The sequence below is a fragment of the Schistocerca americana genome, chromosome 1, assembly GCF_021461395.2.
Source record: "Schistocerca americana isolate TAMUIC-IGC-003095 chromosome 1, iqSchAmer2.1, whole genome shotgun sequence".
Taxonomy (NCBI): domain Eukaryota; kingdom Metazoa; phylum Arthropoda; class Insecta; order Orthoptera; family Acrididae; genus Schistocerca; species Schistocerca americana.
Window position 1 is genome coordinate 1,160,387,638 of NC_060119.1, and position 22,968 is coordinate 1,160,410,605.

A 22,968-nucleotide genomic window follows, 5' to 3' on the forward strand; every position below is an offset into this window, starting at 1 on the left:
GTGCGATTCTAATTAGTAAAAAGCAAGCAAACAAACAAACAAATAAAAAGACAAAGGAAAGCAGTCAGCTCCCGGTTTCTCTTTCACACGTTCATTTACTCGTGTGTTTCTTTCGCTACCAATGCCACGACTATCACCGGTAATCCAATCATTTCCTTCGTCATTTATGAACTGAACCAAAACTACCGAATCGTAGTTTTGGCAGTGCGCAACTCTAGCTGCACCATGTGAAGATCGCAGGTATGTTCGACTGGCGCTGACGAAGAGGCGGATGGCAACAGCCTAATACCTAATACTGATGTTGATCATGGACGTCAGTTCCCAGCCGAATGGAAGCTTAATTATTTCACACCCGTCATTTGCTCAACAGCGCCACGAAGTCTGATAAATATCAAAGCGGTGTTTCAATTTCGGTCGGTGCGATTACAGGCCGTAAGTAAAGAGGCCTTTTACAGTGAACATGATTACTGTTATACCGGGTACTTGCCGTGTGCGCTCGGCGCTGCCTCGATGTAGAAAATTTGTACGGGTCGATGGCGACAGCTCTCGGCTGTCTGGTATCCACCTGCGCGTCCGCGTGACGCCCGCTGGTCGATGTGGTGGCTGCTGGCCATCCTGATAGCACGGCCAGTCCGCCGCGGGAAGCCACGGCCGCCGCTGGGCACCTGCGCGAGTATAGGCGTGGTGCATCGCATAGCAGAGGTAACTGTATTATTTGTTGTTGGTGCTAGTTGGAGGTTGCCTGTCTAAAAGCTTCCATGGACAACAACAATTTTATTTTCGTTATTTCATATGATTGTTGACCGAATTTATAATATAAAACACAGCCATAGCCTTATCATTAAGAAACATAACGTTAAAGGTTTTACACAATAAGTCGTGTTATTTCCGAAATAACAAAAATGAATGATTATTAATTGAAACCCTCAGCTGCCGACACTTGTTGTTGATATACCTCGATGGGGACTGCTGAAAATGTGTGCCCCCGACCGGGACTCGAACCCGGGATCTCCTGCTTACGTGGCAGACTCTCTAACCTTTTTTTTTTTTTTAATCTCATTTTATTCTATATTGATCGTCGAATTTGTTCGTGACGGACGTCCGATGACACTCGTTCAGGTTGTTCGTTGATCCGTTCACTCAGTTTTTTTTTATTACAGAGGGTTTCTAAACCCTCTGACCGAACACGCTGAGCTACCGTGCCGGCGTCCATCTGAGCCACCGAGGCACAGAGTAATAGCGCGACTGCAGGCACTTATCCCTTGCACGCTTCCCGTGAGACCCACATATGTAGAATTGTTGACAGCTGGGAATGTGGGTCTCACGGGAAGCGTGCAAGGGATAAGTCCCTGCAGTCGCGCTCTTCCTCTGTGTCCTCGGTAGGCTCAGATGGGTAGAGCGTCCTGGGTTCGAGTCCCGGTCGGGACACACATTTTCAGCAGTCCCCATCGAGGTATATCAACAACACCTGTCGCCAGCTGAGGGTTTCAATTAATTATCATTTATTCTAGAGGAGCTGCACGGTCATTAACGGTATCTGTTCTTTCGAGAACAGTTATTAGCTTAGTACATATAGTTAAAGGCTACCCAGCCACTGACCTTCGTCTGTGCGAATACGCACAGGTTGCCCGAACTCCTACGGGAATCACCAAAGTGTGCGCGAGTAATGAGTGGATGGACAAATATCTATTAGGTACATTACATATGTAGAATTGTGGACAGTTGGGAATGTTGGTCTCATATCCAGTGTTCAAGGGATAAGTCCCTGCAGTCACGCTGTTCATCTGTGTCCTCGGTAGGCTCAGATGAATAGAGCGTCTGCCACGTAAGCAGGAGATCCCGGGTTCGAGTCCCAGTTGGGACACACATTTTCAGCTGTGCCCATCGGGGTATACGAGTATCCGCAACACCTGTCGGCAGCGGAGGGTTTCATTAATTATCATTTATTCTAGGGAAGCTGCACGGTCGTCAATGGTATCTGTTCTTTCGAGAAAAAAAAGTTCAAATGTGTGTGAAATCTTATGGGACTTAACTGCTAAGGTCATCAGTCCCTAAGCTTACACACTACTTAACCTAAATTATTCTAAGGACAAACACACACCCTTACCCGAGGGAGGACTCGAACCTCCGCTGGGACCAGCCGTATAGTCCATGACTGCAGCGCCCTAGACCGCTCGGCTCTCTTTCGAGAACAGTTACTATCTTCATACATAACAAACATCGTTTTGATCCTTCACCCATTATGAATCAAGAGACAGAGGAATCAAAGACATTAGCTGCCAGTGGGCACTGATTTACGAGTATATTAATGGGGAAATTTGAAAATTTGTGCCAAAGTGGAATTCGAAACCAGGTCTTCTGCTTATTGGGTAGATGCGCTGATCACTACGTCATCCGATCACAGTGGTCACAACAACCACACGGACTACCCTAGCACGCCTTCTGTCAGACCCAAATTCTCAACTAATACCACACACTACTGACGTAGTGACCCTGATGATTAGCCACATCACTGGTGCCATCTCACCGGTTCCCATAAGTGTCAAAGCTTGCTGCATATCTGCACTGAGGCCTCATTGGCCGTCATCGCCGTAAGTATAAACGAGCTGCCTGTTTTTTTCGGGGATTTCCAAGGGCATCATTTTGATCCTACAGCTACTGTGAATCGAGACACAAAGGAATTGAAGACATTATCTGCCAGTGGCAGTGACCACTGTGTCCAGATGATGCAGTAGTCGGAACATCTGCCTAGTAAGGTGGAGACTCGCGTTCGAAGTCCGGTCCGGCACAAATTTTCAAGTAGCCCCATTGATATAAATCAGTGTTCACTGGCGGCTAATATCTCACTTTGTGTCTTGCTTCATAGTGGCCGCAAGATCAAAATGGTGTCCATTCTTTTGGGATACTTCTGAAAGAGCTGACACCTCGTATATGATTACGGCGATGACGGCCAATGAGCCCTTCAATACAGACGCACACCAAGCTCGAACTCTTATGGGACTCAGTGAGATGCCGCGAGTAATGAGCAGGGGCACTACATCAGTAGCAGGCGCACTACATCTGGCTCTGACAGGAAGCGTGGTAGGCTAGTCCGTGCGGTTGTGGTAACCACTGTGTCCGGATGGCGTAGTGGTCGGCACGTTGTCTAGTAAGCACAACACATAGGTTCGAATTTCGGTCTGCTACAAATTTTCAACTTGCACAATAGACATAAATAGATGTCCATTTTTTGGCAGGTGATGTCCTCAAGTATTAAAGTTAGAATTGGAAATTTGTGGTAAGGACTATGGGACCAAACTCCTGAGGTCATCGGTCCCTAGGCTTACGCTCTACTTAATCTAACTTAAGCAAACACACACCCATGGAGGACTCGAACCTCCGACAGAGGGAGAGGGGGGGGGGGGGGGGGGGAGCCGCACGAACCGTGACAAGACGCCTCACACAGCACGGCTATTAAAGTTAGACATTGTACATACATATTCTGGCAGCCTAACTCATGGCGCCCAAATTACACAGACTACATTCACCCTGTATTTGAGAACAAGACTATTTAGCGGCTCCCAACAAACTTTACACATATTTTCAAACAATTCGAAACTTTTTCTCGCTGACACGCCACACAAAATTATGAAAGGAAAAAAGTTTATCGCTTACTACATTTCGTCTGCTCATGCAATAAGGTCCAGGCATGACGCTTTACTTTATTAATTCTTTATTACTAACTGTATTCGCAACGACATTTTGCAGAGAGTATCCACATATACCACTGAATGCACCTGTAAAATTATATCACTGTACGACACGTATTTCGGGATGAAGGGTGTTATAAACACTGAGATGCAGGAATAATGTTTGAAGCAGTTCTGTACTCCTGAGTTCGATTCTTTAAGCGATCTTTAAGCGGTGAATTAATGAAGCATTTATACTGGACGTGGATGCAGGTCAGTTCTGAATAAATAATCGCAGTAATGATAATGAAATCATTTTGTGTTTATCGTGTAAATAATAAAAATTTCATAATGAGATTTTCACTCTGCAGCGGAGTGTGCCCCGATATGAAACTTCCTGGCAGATTGAAACTATGTGCCGGACTGCGACTCGAACTCCGGACCTTTTCCTTTCGCGGGCCTTTTTTTTCGATATTGTACGTTGCATTTGTTCGGTGCGGACGTCCAAGACACCCGTTTAAGTTGATCGATGATCCATCTACTCATTTTCTTTTATTGCAGAGGACAGCTAACCCTTCGACCGAACACGCTGAGCTACCGTGCCGGCACCAACTGAGCTACCCAAGCAAGACTCACGCCCCGTCCTCACAGCTTTACTTCTGCCAATACCTCGTCTCCTGCCTTCCAAGCTTCTAAGAAGCCCTCCTGCGAACTTTGCAGAGCTACCACTCCTGGAAGAAAGGATTATTGTGGAGACATGCCTTAGCCACAGCCTGGGAATGTTTCCAGAATAGGAGCACTTGCCCGCGAAAGGCAAAGGTCCCTTGCTCGATTCTTGGTCCGGCACACACTTTTACTCTGCCAGAAGGCATCAAAAATTCCGTACTTTGTAACTCAACGTTTCTTAAACAGAACAAAATACCCAGTTGCAAAAGACGGAATTTATCTTATCTGCACGATAAACGTAATGTAAGTTGCAACTGTGGAAGAATAGCTGCAAATGCTAACAATACAATGAGGTGACAAAAATCATGGCATAAATCCTAATATCACGTAGGAGCTCATTTTACACGGCGTAGTGCACCCAACTCGACGTCGCATAGACTCAGCAAGTCGTTGGAAGTCTCCTGCAGAAATATTGGGCCATGCTGCCGCTATAGCCGTTCGTAACTGTATAAGTCTTGCCGGTGCAGAACTTTGTAATAGAACAAACCTTTCGACATTCTCCCATAAATATTCGATGTAATTCATGTCGAACGATCTGGGTGACCAAATCATTCCCTCGAAGTATCCAGAATGTTCTTCAAACAAATTGCGGACAGTTGATGTCCGGTGACACAGTGCATTGCCACCCATAAAAATTCCATCCTTCTTTGGGAACATGAGATCCACGAATGCTTGCAAATGATCTCCGAGTAGCCGAACATAACCGTTTCGAGTCAGTCATCTTTTCACTTGGTCCAGAGAACCCAGTCCAGTCCATAACCCACACGAATAAAGAGCCACCACAAGCTTGCACAGTCTTGCTGACAAATTGGGCCCATGGCGTAGTGGTTTCCGCGCCACACTCGAACCCTACCATCGGGTCTTACCAACTGATACCGGGACTCACCTGACCATTCCATGGTTTTCCAGTCGTCTGGGGTCCAACCGATATGGTAAGGAACCCAGGAGAGGCGCTGCTGGCGGTGTCGTGCTGTTATCAAAGGCACTCGTGTCCTCCTCTGCTGACGTAGCACATTAACGCCAAATCTCGCCACACTGACCTAACGCATACGTTCGTGGTACGTTCCGCAGTGATTTCTGCCGTTATTTCAAGCAGTATTGCTTGTCTGTTATCACTGACAACTCTAAACAAACGTCGCTGTCTCGGTCCTTAAGTGAAGCCCGTCGGCCACTGCATTGTCCGTGGTGAGGGGTAATGCCTGAAAATGGTATTCTCAGCACAATGTGACTCTGCGGGTCTCGGAATATTCAATTCCCTAACGATTTCGATGGAATAGGCATGCGTCTAGCTCCGATTACCACTCCGCGTTCAAAGTCTGTTAGTTCCCGTCGTGCAGCCATAACCACGTCGGAAACCTTTTCACAAGAACGACAGCTCTGCCGATCCAGTGCCATTTCATACCTTGTGCACGCCATACTATAGCCATCTGTATACTGTAATCTATCCCATCCATCCTACTTGCAGTTGTTGTCTACATTAGTCTTTCATGAAAATTTGAGAGGAGCGACGATTACAATAAACTTTCTCGTTTACTTATCTCTTCACGTAGAGTTGGCTCCAGTTCTTCTTGTCTAGGGGTCTGATTCTTGAAGCTGAAATTCTCACATTTTAGGTCTTCATGGTTGAATTGATCTAAATACATTTGAAGATTGTTGCTGCAGAATTTTTGTTGTTACGTTAATATGTTTTGTCACATTTTAGTATATCATACAGTCCTTTGAGTTTTCACATTAACAAATCAGAAATTACATTGTTCACACAAAATATTAGTACTCTCTCACTCAGCGGAATAATAATTTTCCAAAGGATTTACAGTTTTTCTTGACAAATGAATTTCCAATAGTTTCGATTATTACTTCAAAAATTAATCCAGAAATAAACATAATAAACAGTGCTAGATTGTGTAATTAATAATAGAAATTTTAAGTGTGCCAAATAAGTCGAAACTTCAAATGTTTCTAAAAAACAAATTTAACTGTACATTGAGAACTAGTACTTTTCGATTATAACAACCAAAGTAATATAATTCCTTTTCATTAACTTTAGCTTGAAATATAACATACTGTGAATAAAATTATACGAAAGTTTTCAGAAAAGCAGCTGAGATAATACTGACCTGATAATACCTGATAATACTAATCTTTGTATCGGCAACTACTGTTGAGGAAAAGTAATGCTAGATGAGGATGTCCCATTACAATAAGTGCGTATCGGTATCCCTTGACTTCTGTCACCTCAGTTTATTATGAAATGACTTTCTTTAACACACCGGAGACTGCAAAGTTAGAAACTACAAAACTTGACTGACACGCGAGACAACACGATTAGAACGAAACTAGAAATTTTATGCGTTATGCACGCTACCAAGCAACGTCTCTACAATAAACTGACGCACCTTGAAATACGTACATATGTGTTCTCCTGTTTCGAATACCATTTCATGTAACATCCTGAAATCAGTAAAACACTCGTATATAATGATAATGAACATGTGTATTTTTGTAAGTAATAACTGTGTAACAGCGTTTCAGGTTTTTGAGAATTCAGCTTGTTCATTTATTATATAGAGGTTGTCAGCTTTCTTTGTGCTTAGACACACGCATCTGTACTGAGCAACAGAATGAAAGGGTCGCTTCATCGAAACCCCCTAACTGTCTCCCATTGCGCCGCATACGTTTGAAATCTGGCTCAGAGGTGCCTAAAAACTTTCTCTGTAATGGCGCACAACCGTGACGCTCTGCGACGTTACCCTCGGGCTCGGCAACACTTCAAACAGCAAACTGTCACCTCATACGTAAAAACGGCCACAGCTCAGAAGTTCATGTGAGCTGTAAGGTGGGTTAATGATGTCACGTTGACACCGAATTTCACCACAGTTCTGCCCACGTGTCACACGAGGAGAAGGTCATCAAAGCCCCCTTTACCTACATTTCACCCATTCTTTTGACGTCATGTGATGGTAATCAGAACCACGACACCTAGCTCTGAAATCACTCGGTTTTTTTTTGTTTTTGTTTTTTTTTCCCAGGAAACACCGCCGTTCAGAATCGACACGAAAAGGTCTCTTGGAGGCAGCATAAAGGAAGTAATTGAAACCACCCCTTTCCCAGGGGCATTGATTCCCACACATTCCGCGATCGAAAACGACAGTGCACATTGCGATGAGCAACAGGGGAAATGTTGTTGATGCCATTTGACTCTGATGACACCCTCGGATGCTTCGAATTTTCTTTAAGGATATTGAGGGGATGGATTACCACTGAACGTGATGGCACCGCTCTACAGTGAAGCGCGACCACAATTTTTACTCTCATGTACAGGGTGGAGCCACTAGAGACCGTTCAAAACAATTCAACGAAATCTGAATGGGACCCAAAGCTGCAAAGGGTACTTCATGCGTTTTCAATCCGCCTGTTTTCCGCCCTCCTGTGGTGCGATCACGCGGGAGTGCGTATAACCATGTGCGTAAATAAAACGACAAAGTTTCTGCATGTCCATCTTTTTAGCGATGGTCGAGGGACTCTGCTGTTCGATAGAGGATGTCCAATTAAACACCTTTCAGCAGCCAATTTTTCCGTCTTCAGGCCACGAGTGGCCTACCGGAACCATCCGACCACCGTGTCATCCTCGATGGAGGATGCGCATAGGAGGTCAGCACACCGCTCTCCCAGTCGTAAGATGGTGTTCTCGACCGAAGCCGCTACTATTCGGTCGAGTAACTCCTCAATTGGCATCACGAGGCTGAGTGCACCCCGAAAAATGGCAACAGCGCATGGCGGCCTGGATGGTCACCCATCAAAGAGCCGACCACGCCCGGAAGCGCTTAACTTCGGTTATCTCACGGGAAACGGTGTATCCACTGCGGCAAGGCCGTAGCCAATTTTCAACCTCATTTTATTAGGCAACCAGCTCCAGCGCTTTATTACGCCATCTTCAGACCCCTGACCGACGTGTAGGAATAATCTACCGACTTGGCGGGTAATATTTGAAGTGGTCACTGTAGCAAGTAGGTCTCTACCAATACCAGTATTGCTGGCCCCTGCTTCGATCACAAGCGAGGTAGATTATTCCTACACGTCGGTCAGGGGCCTGAAGATGGCGCAACAAAGCGGTGAATCCGGTTGCCTACTAAAATAAGGTTGAAACTTGGCGGCTGAAAGGTGTTTAATTTGACATCCTAAAACGGCAAACGGTCCCTCTAAGTTCGGCGACAACCTCCGTGCCATGCACGAATCTCTGTTCAGCACATTAGGAATGTGCCGGTCAGAAACCTTGACACCAGCTGTCAGCCTGACAGCTGTGCTAGCGGCTGAAGGTAGGCAAACCCAACACAAGGAACGTCGAAAGATGTCGAAAGGAGTCGCCTAATCCTCAAGCGCTTTGCTGTCTGAATTTCTCAGGGTACATTTTCAATGTGCTCAAGAAACGTGTATGAGTGGCACTGAGGGTCTTGTCGAACACGAGTACCCGCTGCAGTTTTATTGACGCACGTGTTAATGTTGGACTCTCACGTGATCAGGCCACAAGTGGGTGGAAAACTGGAGGTTTGAAAAAGCATAAGTACCCTTTGAAACATTCGATCACGTTCAAACTTCACTGAATGGTTTTGGACAGTCCGTATTGGTTCCTACCTGTACAAGAGGCCAAAATTGGCGGTTGCGCTGCACTCTAAAGGGGTTCAGTGGGAAGGCAGCCCCACATTGTCCTTAGAGAAATATTGAAATGTCCGAGGGTGTCAGCAGATTCAAAGGGCGTCGACAACATCGTCCTTTTGCTCATCGCTCTGCAAACTCTGTAGGAATCAATGCCCCAGGGAAAAGGATAGTTTCACTGCTGCCGCTTATGCCACCTCCAAAAATGGTTCAAATGGCTCAGAGCACTATGGGACTTAAAATCTGAGGTCATCAGTCCCCTAGACTTAGAACTACTTAAGCCTATCTAACCTAAGGACATCGCACACATCCATGCTCGAGGCAGGATTCAAACCTGCAACAGTAGCGGTGGTGCCTAGAACAGCTCGGCTACACCGGCCGGCGTGCCACCTCCCTGAGGCCTTTTCGTGTCAGCTCTGAGCAGCGTGTGTCCGAAACCTTTTTCTCGGTCACCTACAAGAAAACCGCATGATTTCAACGCTGCATGTCGCGGTTGTGACCACCATCGAACACAGTTCAGAGAAAATTTGAGTCTCGTAACAAATAAATACCCCACTCATACGGTTATAGTTGGTGGGGACTTCAACCTTCCCTCGATATGTTGGCAAAAATACTTGTTCAAAACCGGTGGCAGGCAGAAAATATCTTCCGAGATTGTGCTAAATGCTTTCTCCGAAAATTATTTCGAGCAATTAGTCCACGAACCCACGCGAATTGTAAATGGTTGCGAAAACACACTTGACCTCTTAGCCACAAACAATCCAGAGCTAATAGAGAGCATCATGACTGATACAGGCATTAGCGATCACAAGGTCGTTGTAGCTAGGCTCAATACCGTTTCTTCCAAATCCACCAGAAACAAACGCAAAATAATTTTATATAAAAAAGTGGATAAAGTGTCACTAGAAGCCTTCCTAACAGACAATCTCCATTCCTTCCGAACTGACTATGCAAATGTAGACGCGATGTGACTCAAATTCAAAGATATAGTAGCAACAGCAATTGAGAGATTCATACCTCATAAATTGGTAAGAGATGGAACTGATCACCCATGGTACACAAACAGGTCCGAACGCTGTTGCAGACGCAACGGAAAAAGCATGCGAAGTTCAGAAGAACGCGAAATCCCGAAGATTGGCTAAAATTTACAGACGCGCGAAATTTGGCTCGGACTTCAATGCGGGATGCCTTTAATAGGTTCCACAATGAAACAGTGCCTCGAATTTTGGTAAAAAAACCGAAGAAATTCTGGTCGTATGTAAAGTACACAAGCGGCAATACCTTCGCTGCGCAGTGCCGATGGTACTGTTACCGACGACTGTGCCGCTAAAGCGGAGTTATTGAACGCAGTTTTCCGAAATTCCTTCACCAGGGAAGACGAATGGAATATTCCAGAATTTGAAACACGAACAGCTGCTAGCATGAGTTTCTTAGAACTAGATACCTTAGGGGTTGCGAAGCAACTCAAATCGCTTGATACGAGCAAGTCTTCAGGTCCATATTGTATACCGATTAGGTTCCTTTCAGATTAAGCTGATACAATACCTCCCTACTTATCAATCATATGCAACCGCTCGCTCACCGATGGATCTGTACCTACAGATTGCCGGCCGCGGTGGTCTAGCGGTTCTAGGCGCTCAGTCCGGAACCGCGCTGCTGCTACGGTCGCAGGTTCGAATCCTGCCTCGGGCATGGATGTGTGTGATGTCCTTAGGTTAGTTAGGTTTAAGTAGTTCTAAGTTCTAGGGGACTGATGACCACAGATGTTAAGTCCCATAGTGCTCAGAGCCATTTGAAACATTTTTTGAACCTACAGATTGGAAAATTGCGCAGGTCGCACCAGTGTTTAAGAAGGGTAGTAGGAGTAATCCATCGAACTACAGACCTATATCATTGACGTCGGTTTGCAGTAGGGTTTTGGAGCCTATTCTGTATTCAAACATTGTGAATCACCTCGAAGGGAACGATCTATTGATACGTAATCAGCATGGTTTCAGAAAACATCTTTCTTGTGCAACGCCGCTAGCTCTTTATTCGCACGAAGTAATGGCAGCTATCGACAGGAGATCTCAAGTTGATTCATTATTTCTAGATTTCCGGAAAGCTTTTGACACCGTTCCTCACAAGCGACTTCTAATCAAGCTGCGGGCCTATGGGGTATCGTCTCAATTGTGCGACTGGATTCGTGATTTCCTGTCAGGAAGGTCGCAGTTCGTAGTAATAGACGGCAAATCATCAAGTAAAACTGAAGTGATACCAGGTGTTCCCCAGGGAAGCGTCCTGGGACCTCTGCTGTTCCTGATCTATATAAATGACCTGGATGACAATCTGAGCAATTCTCTTAGGTTGTTCGCAGATGATGCTGTAATTTACCGTCTAGTAAGGTCATCCGAAGACCAGTATCAGTTGCAAAGCGATTTAGAAAAGATTGCTGTATGGTGTGGCAGGTGGCAGTTGACGCTAAATTACGAAAAGTGTGAGTTCCAAAAGAATTCCGTTGGAATTCGATTACTCGATAAATAGTACAATTCTCAAGGCTGTCAATTCAACTAAGTACCTGGGTGTTAAAATTACGAACAACTTCAGTTGAAAAAACCGCATAGATAATATTGTGGGGAAGGCGAGCCAAAGGTTGCGTTTCATTGGCAGGACACTTAGAAGATGCAACAAGTCCTCTAAAGAGACAGCTTACACTACACTCGTTCGTCCTCTGTTAGAATATTGCTGCGCGGTGTGGGATCCTTACCAGGTGCGATTGACGGAGGACATCGAAAGGGTGCAGAAAAGGGCAGCTCGTTTTGTATTATCACGTAATACGGGAGAGAGTGTGGCAGATATGATACGCGAGTTGGGATGGAAGTAATTAAAGCAAAGACGTTTTTCGTCGCGGCGAGATCTATTTACGAAATTTCAGTCACCAACTTTCTCTTCCGAGTGCGAAAATATTTTGTTGAGCCCAACCTACATAGGTAGGAATGATCATCAAAATAAAATAAGAGAAATCAGAGCTGGAACAGAAAGGTTTAGGTGTTCGTTTCTCACGCGCGCTGTTCGGGAGTGGAATGGTAGAGAGATAATATGATTGTGGTTCGAAGAACCCTCTGCCAAGCACTTAGATGTGAATTGCTGAGTAATAATGTAGACGTAGATGTAGATTGTCAAAAAAAGGGGTGAAATGCGGGTAAGAATGGCTGTGACGACCTTTTCATAGTGTGACGCGTCCACGGTGGCGTTTGATAGAATTTTGATGAAATTTGGTGCCAATGTGACGTCATTAAACCATCTTGCAGCTCAGGTGAACTTCCGAGCTGTGGTCTTTTCTTCGCATGTGTCAGTAACTTGCAAGAGTGATGCAGGGCGTCACGCATTTGCACCATTACAGGAGAAGGCTGTAGGCCCCTTTGAGCGAAATTTCAGAGTTATGCGACGCAATGGGAGACAGTCACGGGATTCTAAACCATTGATCCTTTGATTTTGTTGCGCATTGCATATAAACAAATCCTTGTTGGTCTTTGTTACATGGGTAATAATAGCCCGTTGTCTACACCTGACATTCCATCTCCTAAAGCTGGGGAGATTATCAGAGGGTTGTTGAGCTCGTTTTAGTTTGAAAATCTATGTGAGTTTTAATAATGTCACCGGCGTTAAGAGACGAAACAATAAGCATAGAAACATGCTTCGCACCACTGCATAATCCTCATGTAACAATGATAAACGAAGGTGCAAACACCGACCATACAAGCATGTATTGTTATAAGCTCTGTACCCAAGCACAGAGTCCAGCGCTCCAATCTTTCGCGACTTTGCTAGTGTGTAGGTCAAAGCTTGTTACAACAAGCGTCGGGACTTGGATGGCACAGCGATATAACCATTCCACTACATAACTCCGCCTACCTACTTCTGAGCCAAAGATGATATTATTTTAATTTTTACATCACGCGAACTAATGTGGTTGCTATAACCGCTAGTCCAAACAGCCGCCGGCCGAGGTGGCCGAGCGGTTCTAGGCGCTACAGTCTGGAGCCGCGCGACCGCTACGGTCGCAGTTTGGTATCCTGCCTCGGGCATGGATGTGTGTGATGTCCTTAGATTAGTTAGGTTTAAGTAGTTCTAAGTTCTAGGGTACTGATGACCTCAAAGCCATTTGAACCATTTTTCCAAACGGCCACTACCGCTGTTTTTTAGATGTGAATATTCAGGCAAACAGGGTGACATAATAAAAAATGTAATTAGGTGCAAATAGACACAACGCTGCTACAAGCAACTTACAGAAAAGAAGGGAGGAATGGCGGATTGGTAATCAGTTGTAATAACTGTAAATTTCACTATGGCCAATCGACAGCAGTCTTATTATTTTTAACTCGTACATGATTATCTCTAGTTTATTCCACTTAATTTTCACAGGTCTACTGTGCCTCGGCAAAAGATGTAAATTAAACAGTGAACCGTGTGCGGCTATCGGCATTCCTCAAACCCGTAGGATACTGCAGTAGACTAGGCCCCTACGTAAATCAAATAGTAAAGTATAATATCAAATTTTTACTGAAGATACGCAGAAAATTGGCATAACAGATAATGTTATTAAGGGAGTTGGAAAGCCCTATCACGACAATATTAAATTTAGTGAATTGGCTTCCCTGTATTTCAGGAACCACTGTACCCACTGACATGAAACTTTTACGTGACGGTAAACTGTATGTTCTGAGTCTACTGAACTACAATAATTTCAGCCACTGCTTTCGGAAATACAATTTTTTTATTACACAGTTAAAATTTTGTGTACTTTTTTTGTACGTTATCCTAAATAATTTTAATTATAAATAGCATTATTCTTCTTTTAGTTCAGTAGAGTTAGGATAAGTATGTTATTACTCCCTGAAAATTTGAATACTCTAATCGAAGTGGTTTCTGAGACAGAGAAAAATACAACAGAAAATGTAAATTTTCAGGAACGGCTTCTAAAGCTTCAAAAGTCTGTAACTCACTTAATACATGCTTAAATTTTTTATTTTTAGTCACTCAGAAGCACCCTGCACCATACTGTATATCATCCTCTTGTTTTCCAAGTTTTTTCTTCTTCTCTTCTTTCTGGACTCCTTAGTGACCAACTCTGTTGCATACTCTGCTTTATCAATGCGAAACTTGTCCATCCGTTCAAGTTCTCTGATGCAGTTTGCTCCAGGATTAATCCCCATATGCTGTAGCACTTTCACTCTACCATTGTTTTAATCATCAAAAGCAATAACAGCATCACTGACCCCCCACTTTAGTGTCTTCACTCCAACAAAAACATTTTTTGGTAAGAGAGTCCATATAAGATTATTGAACGACTCATTGGGATTTCGAGTCTGACCATGCAGACACTTCTTCAGTAATTCATGATTTGCCAGATCCCTGTAAATAGGTTTTATGATATCGAAAACTGCTGCTGGGATGGAATGTTATAACAATGTTTGGTTAAAATCTGGAAATCTATTACCTTTCTAGTATCCACACTGGTCACCGTAGAACAGAATTCTTAGTACTGTAGCCGCGCTTCTGCCAAGTGCCATCAAAAGCTGCTGGTATGTTAGTCATACCATCATTTATTTCAACAGCTTCGTTTGCAGCACCCTTCATTGACTCACATGCAGCAAATTCCATAGCAGCTCCAATAAAGCCTACATGCTTGTCGATTTTACAAAGTGAGCGTGGCATACTCATCACGGCACACATTGTTTCTGCCGCAGGGTCTCCTTTACCAATAGCTCTCAATCCAATAAACCACCTAACATTTACTTCAAAATAATTATCTTCATACTTAGGATTCCAAATTGAATGAGTATATTTACAACTGGCACAATTAATGATAAGTTTCCTGGCTTATCAATTTGATACCTCACTGTCTTCATGTAAACTAATTGGTCCTCCACATATTTTACAACTCACACATTCACCTAACACCCTTGTTAGGATGTGTAAATCTATCAGAATATAACCTAAACTACCATTTACATTACTTTCATTTTGAGAAAACTATGTATCTCAACATTTCCTTTTAATCTTCGAAGCACTAATGGGCGTTTCTCCAGATACTGATGAGTTTGCCTGTATTTCATTGTCTGTAACTTTACATGGCACATGTTGTACACAATGTTTCCCTTTATTCGAAAATCTATTAACATGAAATCTACGTTTCTTAAAAACACTTAAAAATACTTCACTTTTTGAGACATGTACCAATCTATTCATCATTTTTCTTCAGAAAAAAGTTAGCACTTCGACATACAACGTGTGTTTATACTATGAAACGATACGATACTGTTTTTGACAGTGCTACCAATACAAACGCGTAATTTAACCTTTATAACACAACAATCCACATCCTTTTATATAAAAAAAATTACCGATTTTATTAGATCATCAAGTAATGCACGTAAAAATTTTAACATTTTCAACTGGTGTAGACTATATTTAAAAAAATAAAATAAAATACTCCTCATGTGATATATATATATATAATTTTATTTGGAAAATTGCAAACGTTCTTCAGTAGAAAATGTGTGACGAATGTTAATTTTTTCTGCGAATTTAAAGGCTATTTCCCATACCACCTGTACAGACAGCCTGTAGCAGCCAACGCCTGACAACTTTATCTCTTTACTGGAGACCTCTTGTCGCATGTTGAAGCTGCATCTCGTTTTAAAGGATTTTGAATTTTTGTTTAGTTTGTTCTGTTCCTGAAGAGTGCAGAGAAGATCTCCTATGCGTTATTTTGCTTGCAAGGTAGCAGAATTCTTTATCTATGACTGCTTTGTGTCACCAATTTTGATTCTGAGTTTATCACTATTCATCAGTTTCGTCTTGCTCCACTTCACTTTAAATCCATATTATGTACTCATCAGACTGTTCATTCCTTTCAACAGCTCCTGTACTTCTGCTTCACTTTCATTGAGGATATCAAAGTCATCAGTGAATCGTGTCATTGACATCATTTCAGCCTATATTTGAATTTCACTCCACTCCTCAACCTTTGCATCTTCGGTGTACAGATTGAACAGCAGGAGCCAAAGACCACATCCCTGTCATACATCCCTTTTAATCCAAGAACTTCGTTTTTGGTTTTCCGCTCTTACTGTCCCCTCTTGGTTCTTATTTCTAGAATTTTACATTGTCAAACACTCTTTCTAGGTCGACATATCCGACGAACGTGTCTTGATTTTTCTGCAGTCTTGGTTTTGGTTTTAATCGCAACTGCATTTGTGGTGCCTTTACCTTTCTAAAAGCCAAACTGTCCGTCATATAATCCGTTACATTGAAAGGTAACTTATACTAGATTTTTCTGTAAAAACTTACGCGGAGAAGTGCACATGCCCTACTGAATATTTTGCTCAGATTATAGATCAAGGAAATACTAACACAACAATGTCTCTTGACACTATGGACTACGGAATGTTAACGTTTTTCCGTATTTCGTGTTATTACTTTGTCTAAAATATTTTTTGAAGAGTTTGGAGGATATACGCGATAATGTTCACGAAGTACTGTCTTCAGCAATCTAGATGCTTCGTTTTCTGGCTGCTGGATTGCCGAGAATCAAAAGCAAGCTCCATATTTCTTTAACATTTTTTAGAAGATAATTTACCAGTAAATACATTGTTTGTAATCAGTTTTGCCTTTCGCAGAAGATAAAGGTGAGGAGAATGAGCCAGCCGGAGTGGCCGAGTGGTTCTAGGCACTTCAGTCTGGAACCGCGCGACCGCTGCGGTCGCAGGTTCATATCCTGCCTCGGTCATTGATGTGTGTGGTGTCCTTAGGTTAGTTATGTTTAAGTAGTAGTAAGATCTAGGGAACTGATGATCTCAGCTGTTAAGTCCCACAGTGCTCAGAGCCATTTTGAGGAGAATGGGTTGCATTACATTTACAAAAGTAGCAAAATAAGTAGAAAATAGTGGGTAGAAATGGGATAAAAAAAGGACATTATCAAAATAAGCAAGCGGAAAATTAGTGTCAGAAAACACAGAAACAACCGTCAGTAACAGAGAAACCAGACCTATAATTTTCATCACATTTTCTCCTCATTTCTTTCTCTTTCCGATGCGACAGGTTTAACTACGAAAAATTTGTTGTGCGATAATTATATTCATCTGTTCTGGGCATTGTAAGTAATACATACATTTTGGTTCTAACTTTTTGAAACTTATGGTGTTAGTTAAATGCCTGAACTGTATGCTACATTAGGTATGTCGTTATTTCTCCTGCAAGTATTTTATGAATGTGAAATCACACAATCTCGACCTCACTAATTAATTCATTAGCAAATTTGTGTCTTTAAGGTACCGTATTACTCAGAAATTCGTAGTCCTTCAAATTGTATAGTATAAGAAATGAGTACGCAGGACTATGTAACATAAAAAATGAGTATGCAAGATAAACGTGATGATGATAAAGTTACTAGTTAACCAAAACTAATTACAAGTATAGCAAAGAGCAGAAGAAAACATTTGGAAAAACAAAAAAAGCTGTAGAGCTGCATGTAACGGTGCTGCCAAGTTCTAACCAAGTGGCACCCACTTAAATGAACTGACATCGATAAGTGACACGCGAACATCAATTCTGTGATTCTACAACAGCTCCTTAAGAGCTAAAGACATATTTAAGTGATCGCTATCTTTATCACATTTTGATATGGAAACAGAGGCCATAACTTAGCGATATGGATGTCTGCCTTCTTGTAAAACATGGATGTACGAAAATAAAAGAGACCAATCCCAGCCACGGTTAGGAATGTTATTATACTCATGAACAATTATTTTACTTTGCCTAACAATGTGTTTGTTAGTGCTGCAATTTTAAAACATACTTCACAAAAATCGACATGAAAGCGCTTAGATGTATCACTCGATATCAGAACCAAGCAAATGAGCCAGATTTTAAATTCGTCTTTGGATCTGTCCAACTGTGCCCAGTTACGAAACCATAAAACACCAATACATTATTATTCCAAGTTCTGTTACCATACATGTACAACGACCATCACGTGACGTCATTCATTAAGGTCAAATCAAATATTCCGATACTGTCTCGCAGTTATTTTAATTTAAACGTGACTACTAACTCACACTACGGTCATGAACGAAATATTTTACTTGGCGTTCGTTTCAAACAGGCGCTTGAACAACTGCTGATCTCATTCGCTTATCACATCATCACACGGCACCACGGCTATTTGTAGATATACTAGCAGGCATTTTTTTCAGATATTCGTGCTATATTAAATAGGGTATATGAAAGACATAAAGTAATTAAATTTATGCTTAAACTTTAGAGTTAAGATCAGAGATAGTAGCAAACATGTACAATAACAAATAAAAATGAAACTTTGCGAAATTTTTATTTCTTTCATCCCAGAAAGACGCTGTTACGACCAAACCAACCGCGGTCTTTTATTCCAAAATGAATAAAAACTTCTGTGTGAGCATTCTGGGTGCAAACCGTACATTCTTTGTGAAAACGTTGCGATAAAATCATAACAAGTTTTTCGCTTTAATGTGTAATTAAATTATCAATAGCATCAGCACATTTTACCCGCGCTTTAGCTGGAATAAAATATTCATAGCCACTCACCTTTTAACACAGATGTTTCCATAGAGTACGACATTCAGGAACCTCTGCATAAGCCTCTTGCTTTCTGCAAGCTGTTCCACTTGCTGATCTGCATCCTGCCGCAGCCAAGAGTTCAGATAGGCTTTGGATTAAACTAATTCCATTTGCTGCCGGTAACATTACCAACATACGAATCAGACAGTTACATTTTTTTTCTAGAAGCCGTCTACTTTCTTAGAACTAGATTCTTTTCCATGTATCAGTGCCATCTATAAGTCGTGAAACGAAAATTGAGTTAATAGTTGTAATACTAGTCTCGCTCTAGTGTAGCTGTAGACTGTAGTCGTGGGAAAACAGACATCTCGTTGCACCCAGGGAATTTTATGAATGTTGTGGGCAATAAAATTTATATAGACGTTGTCTGGCATAAACATCTCTGGGAATGCCGTTCCCACCCGTTCTTACGCAACTGTAACACTGAATGTACCGAAGCACGCTCAATCGATGTACGCGCATTAATGTTCGCCATGTCAGAGTCGGTGGGCAATAGGATTACACTTGATGGTCGATATACATAATTCTCTGGCTCTGTCACATTGCCATCTATGTCTGTTTTGTCACTGTTTTCTGTATTGCCTTCCAACGATGTCTGCACATAACCCGCAAACGTTTGGACTGTCGCCAACCGCTGTATAGCCGATGGGTCACCTACGTTCATTTCCTTTTCGACCTTGTCGTAGCACTCGCTTTCACTCGTCGCTGGATTTTTGAGGCTTTTTGGATTTCTTTTGACACTATATTTCCGTTGGCTCGCGTTTTCTATAATTCGAGCATATTTACGAGTCACAGAATACGACATCTTCCATTATTTTGCGGATTTCAATTTAATGCCGGTTTTCTCTTATATTCCGACGAACATTTTTATTGTCTTACTTTCAGTCCTAGTCGTGCTCCGCAAGCTATTCGTAATAATCCCGATTCAATGTCCTAGCTAAAATCGTTTCCACGCTACACCTTTTTATAACATTACACAGAGCTATTTCGTAACAATCCCGCACATGCGCGTACACTATTACGACTACGTCACAGCCAAAACAAATACTGCGCGACAAACGAGTACAGACATTGTGTCTGTTGTTGATTCAGCCATTGTTTACGCATGATTAGTCTGACAGTTATTAGCGATTCAAATCCGACCGTCTTTTGTCACACAAAATAGTTCGACCATGGAGCAAATAGACGTTTCCACGTCAAAAAATACGCACATAACTTCAATTGAAAAACTTGTTCAAAAATTAAATCTGCGTTTTGTAATTATTTCTATTTAAGGCATGCTTTTTAGTTTTAATCAAATCGTGAGAGCCATTCCGAACAAATTTTTGTTCATATTCTAGGGAAAGACATGGCAAAAATAACTGAAGAACAGTACAACATCATTAAACAAGAAATTATTGTTGTACATTAAATAATTTCAGTGCAATTTTTGACCGACCACAAATTTGCGGATAGGTGTGTTTACCAGAATGAGATTTTCACTCTGCAGAGGAGTGTGCGCTGATATGAAACTTCAGATGTCTTTTCGAAAAAGTCCCAAAGTAAAACTGTATCTGAACTTCCACAGCTTCACAGATTTATAAAAACATAGTGTATTAATGACTTTAAGACTGAAGCATAATAACATAATAACATAAAACAGAAGCAGATAGTAGATGATTAGAATCAAAGCTACATCACAGTCTCACTGGCGACACTCACTGCCTAGTGGTTGGAACGACATTAGCGCACCTAGCGGTGAGAAAGCATGTTGTGTGCGACGTACTATGTTCGTTTTTAATTCTTTTCTATGTAATTTATTAATTAGTATATTTCTGCTTTCCAAGAGTTACTGAAATATCAGGAGAAGTGAATGATCGCAAACTAAACGTAAATAGTTAAATATTCATGAATGAAATGACAGAAGCTGGTAGAATATAAACAATATATTTCATGCACTTCCAAGAGTATGAAGGATCGACACTAGGGGTGGGAGACACCGATCGGTTAAAACCGATACCGATAATCTAGTTCTGAGTTGTTGGTATTTTTCGACATTTGTTTGATCTCGATTACAACAGATGCTTTCATTTTCTGCTAATAACCCGGTAAAAAACGAAATATCAATTATTCATAGCAGCAGTGCTAATATGTTTCGTTTTTAAATATTTTTAAGTCATTTTTATTCGTAAGATATGCATTGGTTTGAAATATTGTGTTATTACAGAAAATAAGAAAACCGAATAGTAGTATTTTAATAACAAAGCCAACAAAAATGAGCAAAAAACACGTGGCGCAGCATTACTGAGACAATAATGTGCCTGTTACCATTTGGTGTGACCTGTTAGATGGTACTCGTGTGCAGGCAGTGTGCAAGTCTTGCCCCATGTGGTGTAGACGCTAGTTTCTCAACGTTGTCGTAGGACATTAGTTGTATAATAGAGCGGCACTATCCCTAGTCTACATCTACATCTACATGGATACTCTGCAACCACATTTTAAGTGCCTGGCAGAGGGTTCCTCGAAACACCTTCACAATTCTTTATTATTCCAATCTCGTATAGCGCGCGGAAAGAACGAACACATATATCTATCCGTACGAGCTCTGATTTCCCTTATTTTATCATGGTGATCGTTTCTTCCTATATAGGTGTCAACAAAATATTTTCGCGTTTGGAGGAGAAAGTAGATGATTGGAATTTCGTGAAAGGTTCCGTCGCAACGAAAGCCGCCTTTCTTTTGGTGTGTCCTGCGCAAATCCTTTACCATTTCAGTGACACTCTCGCCCATATTTCACGGTAATACAAAACGTGCTGCCTTCTTTGAACTTTTTCGATGCGCTCCGTCAATCCGATCTAGTAAGGATCCCACACCGCGCTGCAGTACTCTAAAAGAGTACGGACAAGCGTAGTGTAGGCAGTCTCCTTAGTAGGTCTGTTACATTTTCTAAGTGCCAATAAAACAGTCTTTGGTTAGCCTTCCGCACAACATTTTGTATGTTTTCCTTCCAATTTAAGTTGTTCGTAATTGTAGTACCTACGTATTTAGTTGAATTTACGGTCTTTAGATTAGACTGATTTATCGTATAACTGGAGTTTAACGAATTCCTTTTAGCACTCATGTGGATGACCTCACACTTTTCGTTATTTAGAGTCAACTGCCAATTTTCGCACCATTCAGATATCTTTTCTAAATGTGGGAAAATGTAAGTTAATGCGGAATGAATTGGAAAAACAAACCTCTAATGCTCGGATACAGCATTAGTAGTGTACAGGGTGATTCAAAAAGAATACCACAAATTTAGGAATTTAAAACTCTGCAACGACAAAAGGCAGAGCTAAGCACTATCTGTCGGCGAATTAAGGGAGCTATAAAGTTTCATTTAGTTGTACATTTGTTCGCTTGAGGCGCTGTTGACTAGGCGTCAGCATCAGTTGATGCTAAGATGGCGACCGCTCAACAGAAAGCTTTTTGTGTTATTGAGTACGGCAGAAGTGAATCGACGACAGTTGTTCAGCGTGCATTTCAAACGCAGTATGGTGTTAAACCTCCTGATAGGTGGTGTATTAAACGTTGGTATAAAACAGTTTACAGAGAATGGGTGTTTGTGCAAAGGGAAAAGTTCTGGACGGCCGAGAACGAGTGATGAAAATGTAGCACGGATCCAGCAAGCATTTGTTCGCAGCCCAGGAAAATCGACTCGCAGAGCTAGCAGAGAGCTGCAAATTCCACAACCAACTGTATGGAGAGTCCTACGAAAAAGGTTAGTTACGAAACCTGAACGTCAACTACCCGAGGCGATGGCAGCCCGTGACAGAGCACTTCATCACTGGCCTCCAAGAAGCCCTGATCTTACCCCCTGCGATTTTTTCTTATGGGGGTATGTTAAGGATATGGTGCTTCGGCCACCTCTCCCAGCCACCATTGATGATTTGAAACGAGAAATAACAGCAGCTATCCAAACTGTTACACCTGATATGCTACAGAGAGTGTGGAACAAGTTGGAGTATCGGGTTGATATTGCTCGTGTGTCTGGAGGGGGCCATATTGAACATCTCTGAACTTGTTTTTGAGTGAAAAAAACCTTTTCAAATACTCTTTGTAATGATGTATAACAGAAGGTTATATTATGTTTCTTTCATTAAATACACATTTTTAAAGTTGTGGTATTCTTTTTGAATCACCCTGTATTACGTGACACAGTCACATCTGGTCGTAGCGCTACAAAGCGATATGAAATGGAAAGAATATGTGAGGACTGTGGAAGGGAAGGCGAATGGTCGACTTCGGTTTATCGGGAGAA

At 42.0% G+C, this 22,968-nt stretch overlaps 1 protein-coding gene across 1 annotated transcript in view; it reads left to right on the forward strand.

The window, feature by feature from the left end:
- The first annotated feature begins 644 nt into the window (after positions 1 to 644).
- Positions 645 to 22,968, forward strand: part of LOC124551788 (ionotropic receptor 25a-like) — a 250,148-nt gene continuing 227,824 nt past the window's right edge. The window contains exon 1 of the mRNA XM_047126467.1: positions 645 to 702. The gene's annotated coding sequence lies outside the window, so the exon portion shown is untranslated. The remainder of the gene's footprint in view (positions 703 to 22,968) is intronic.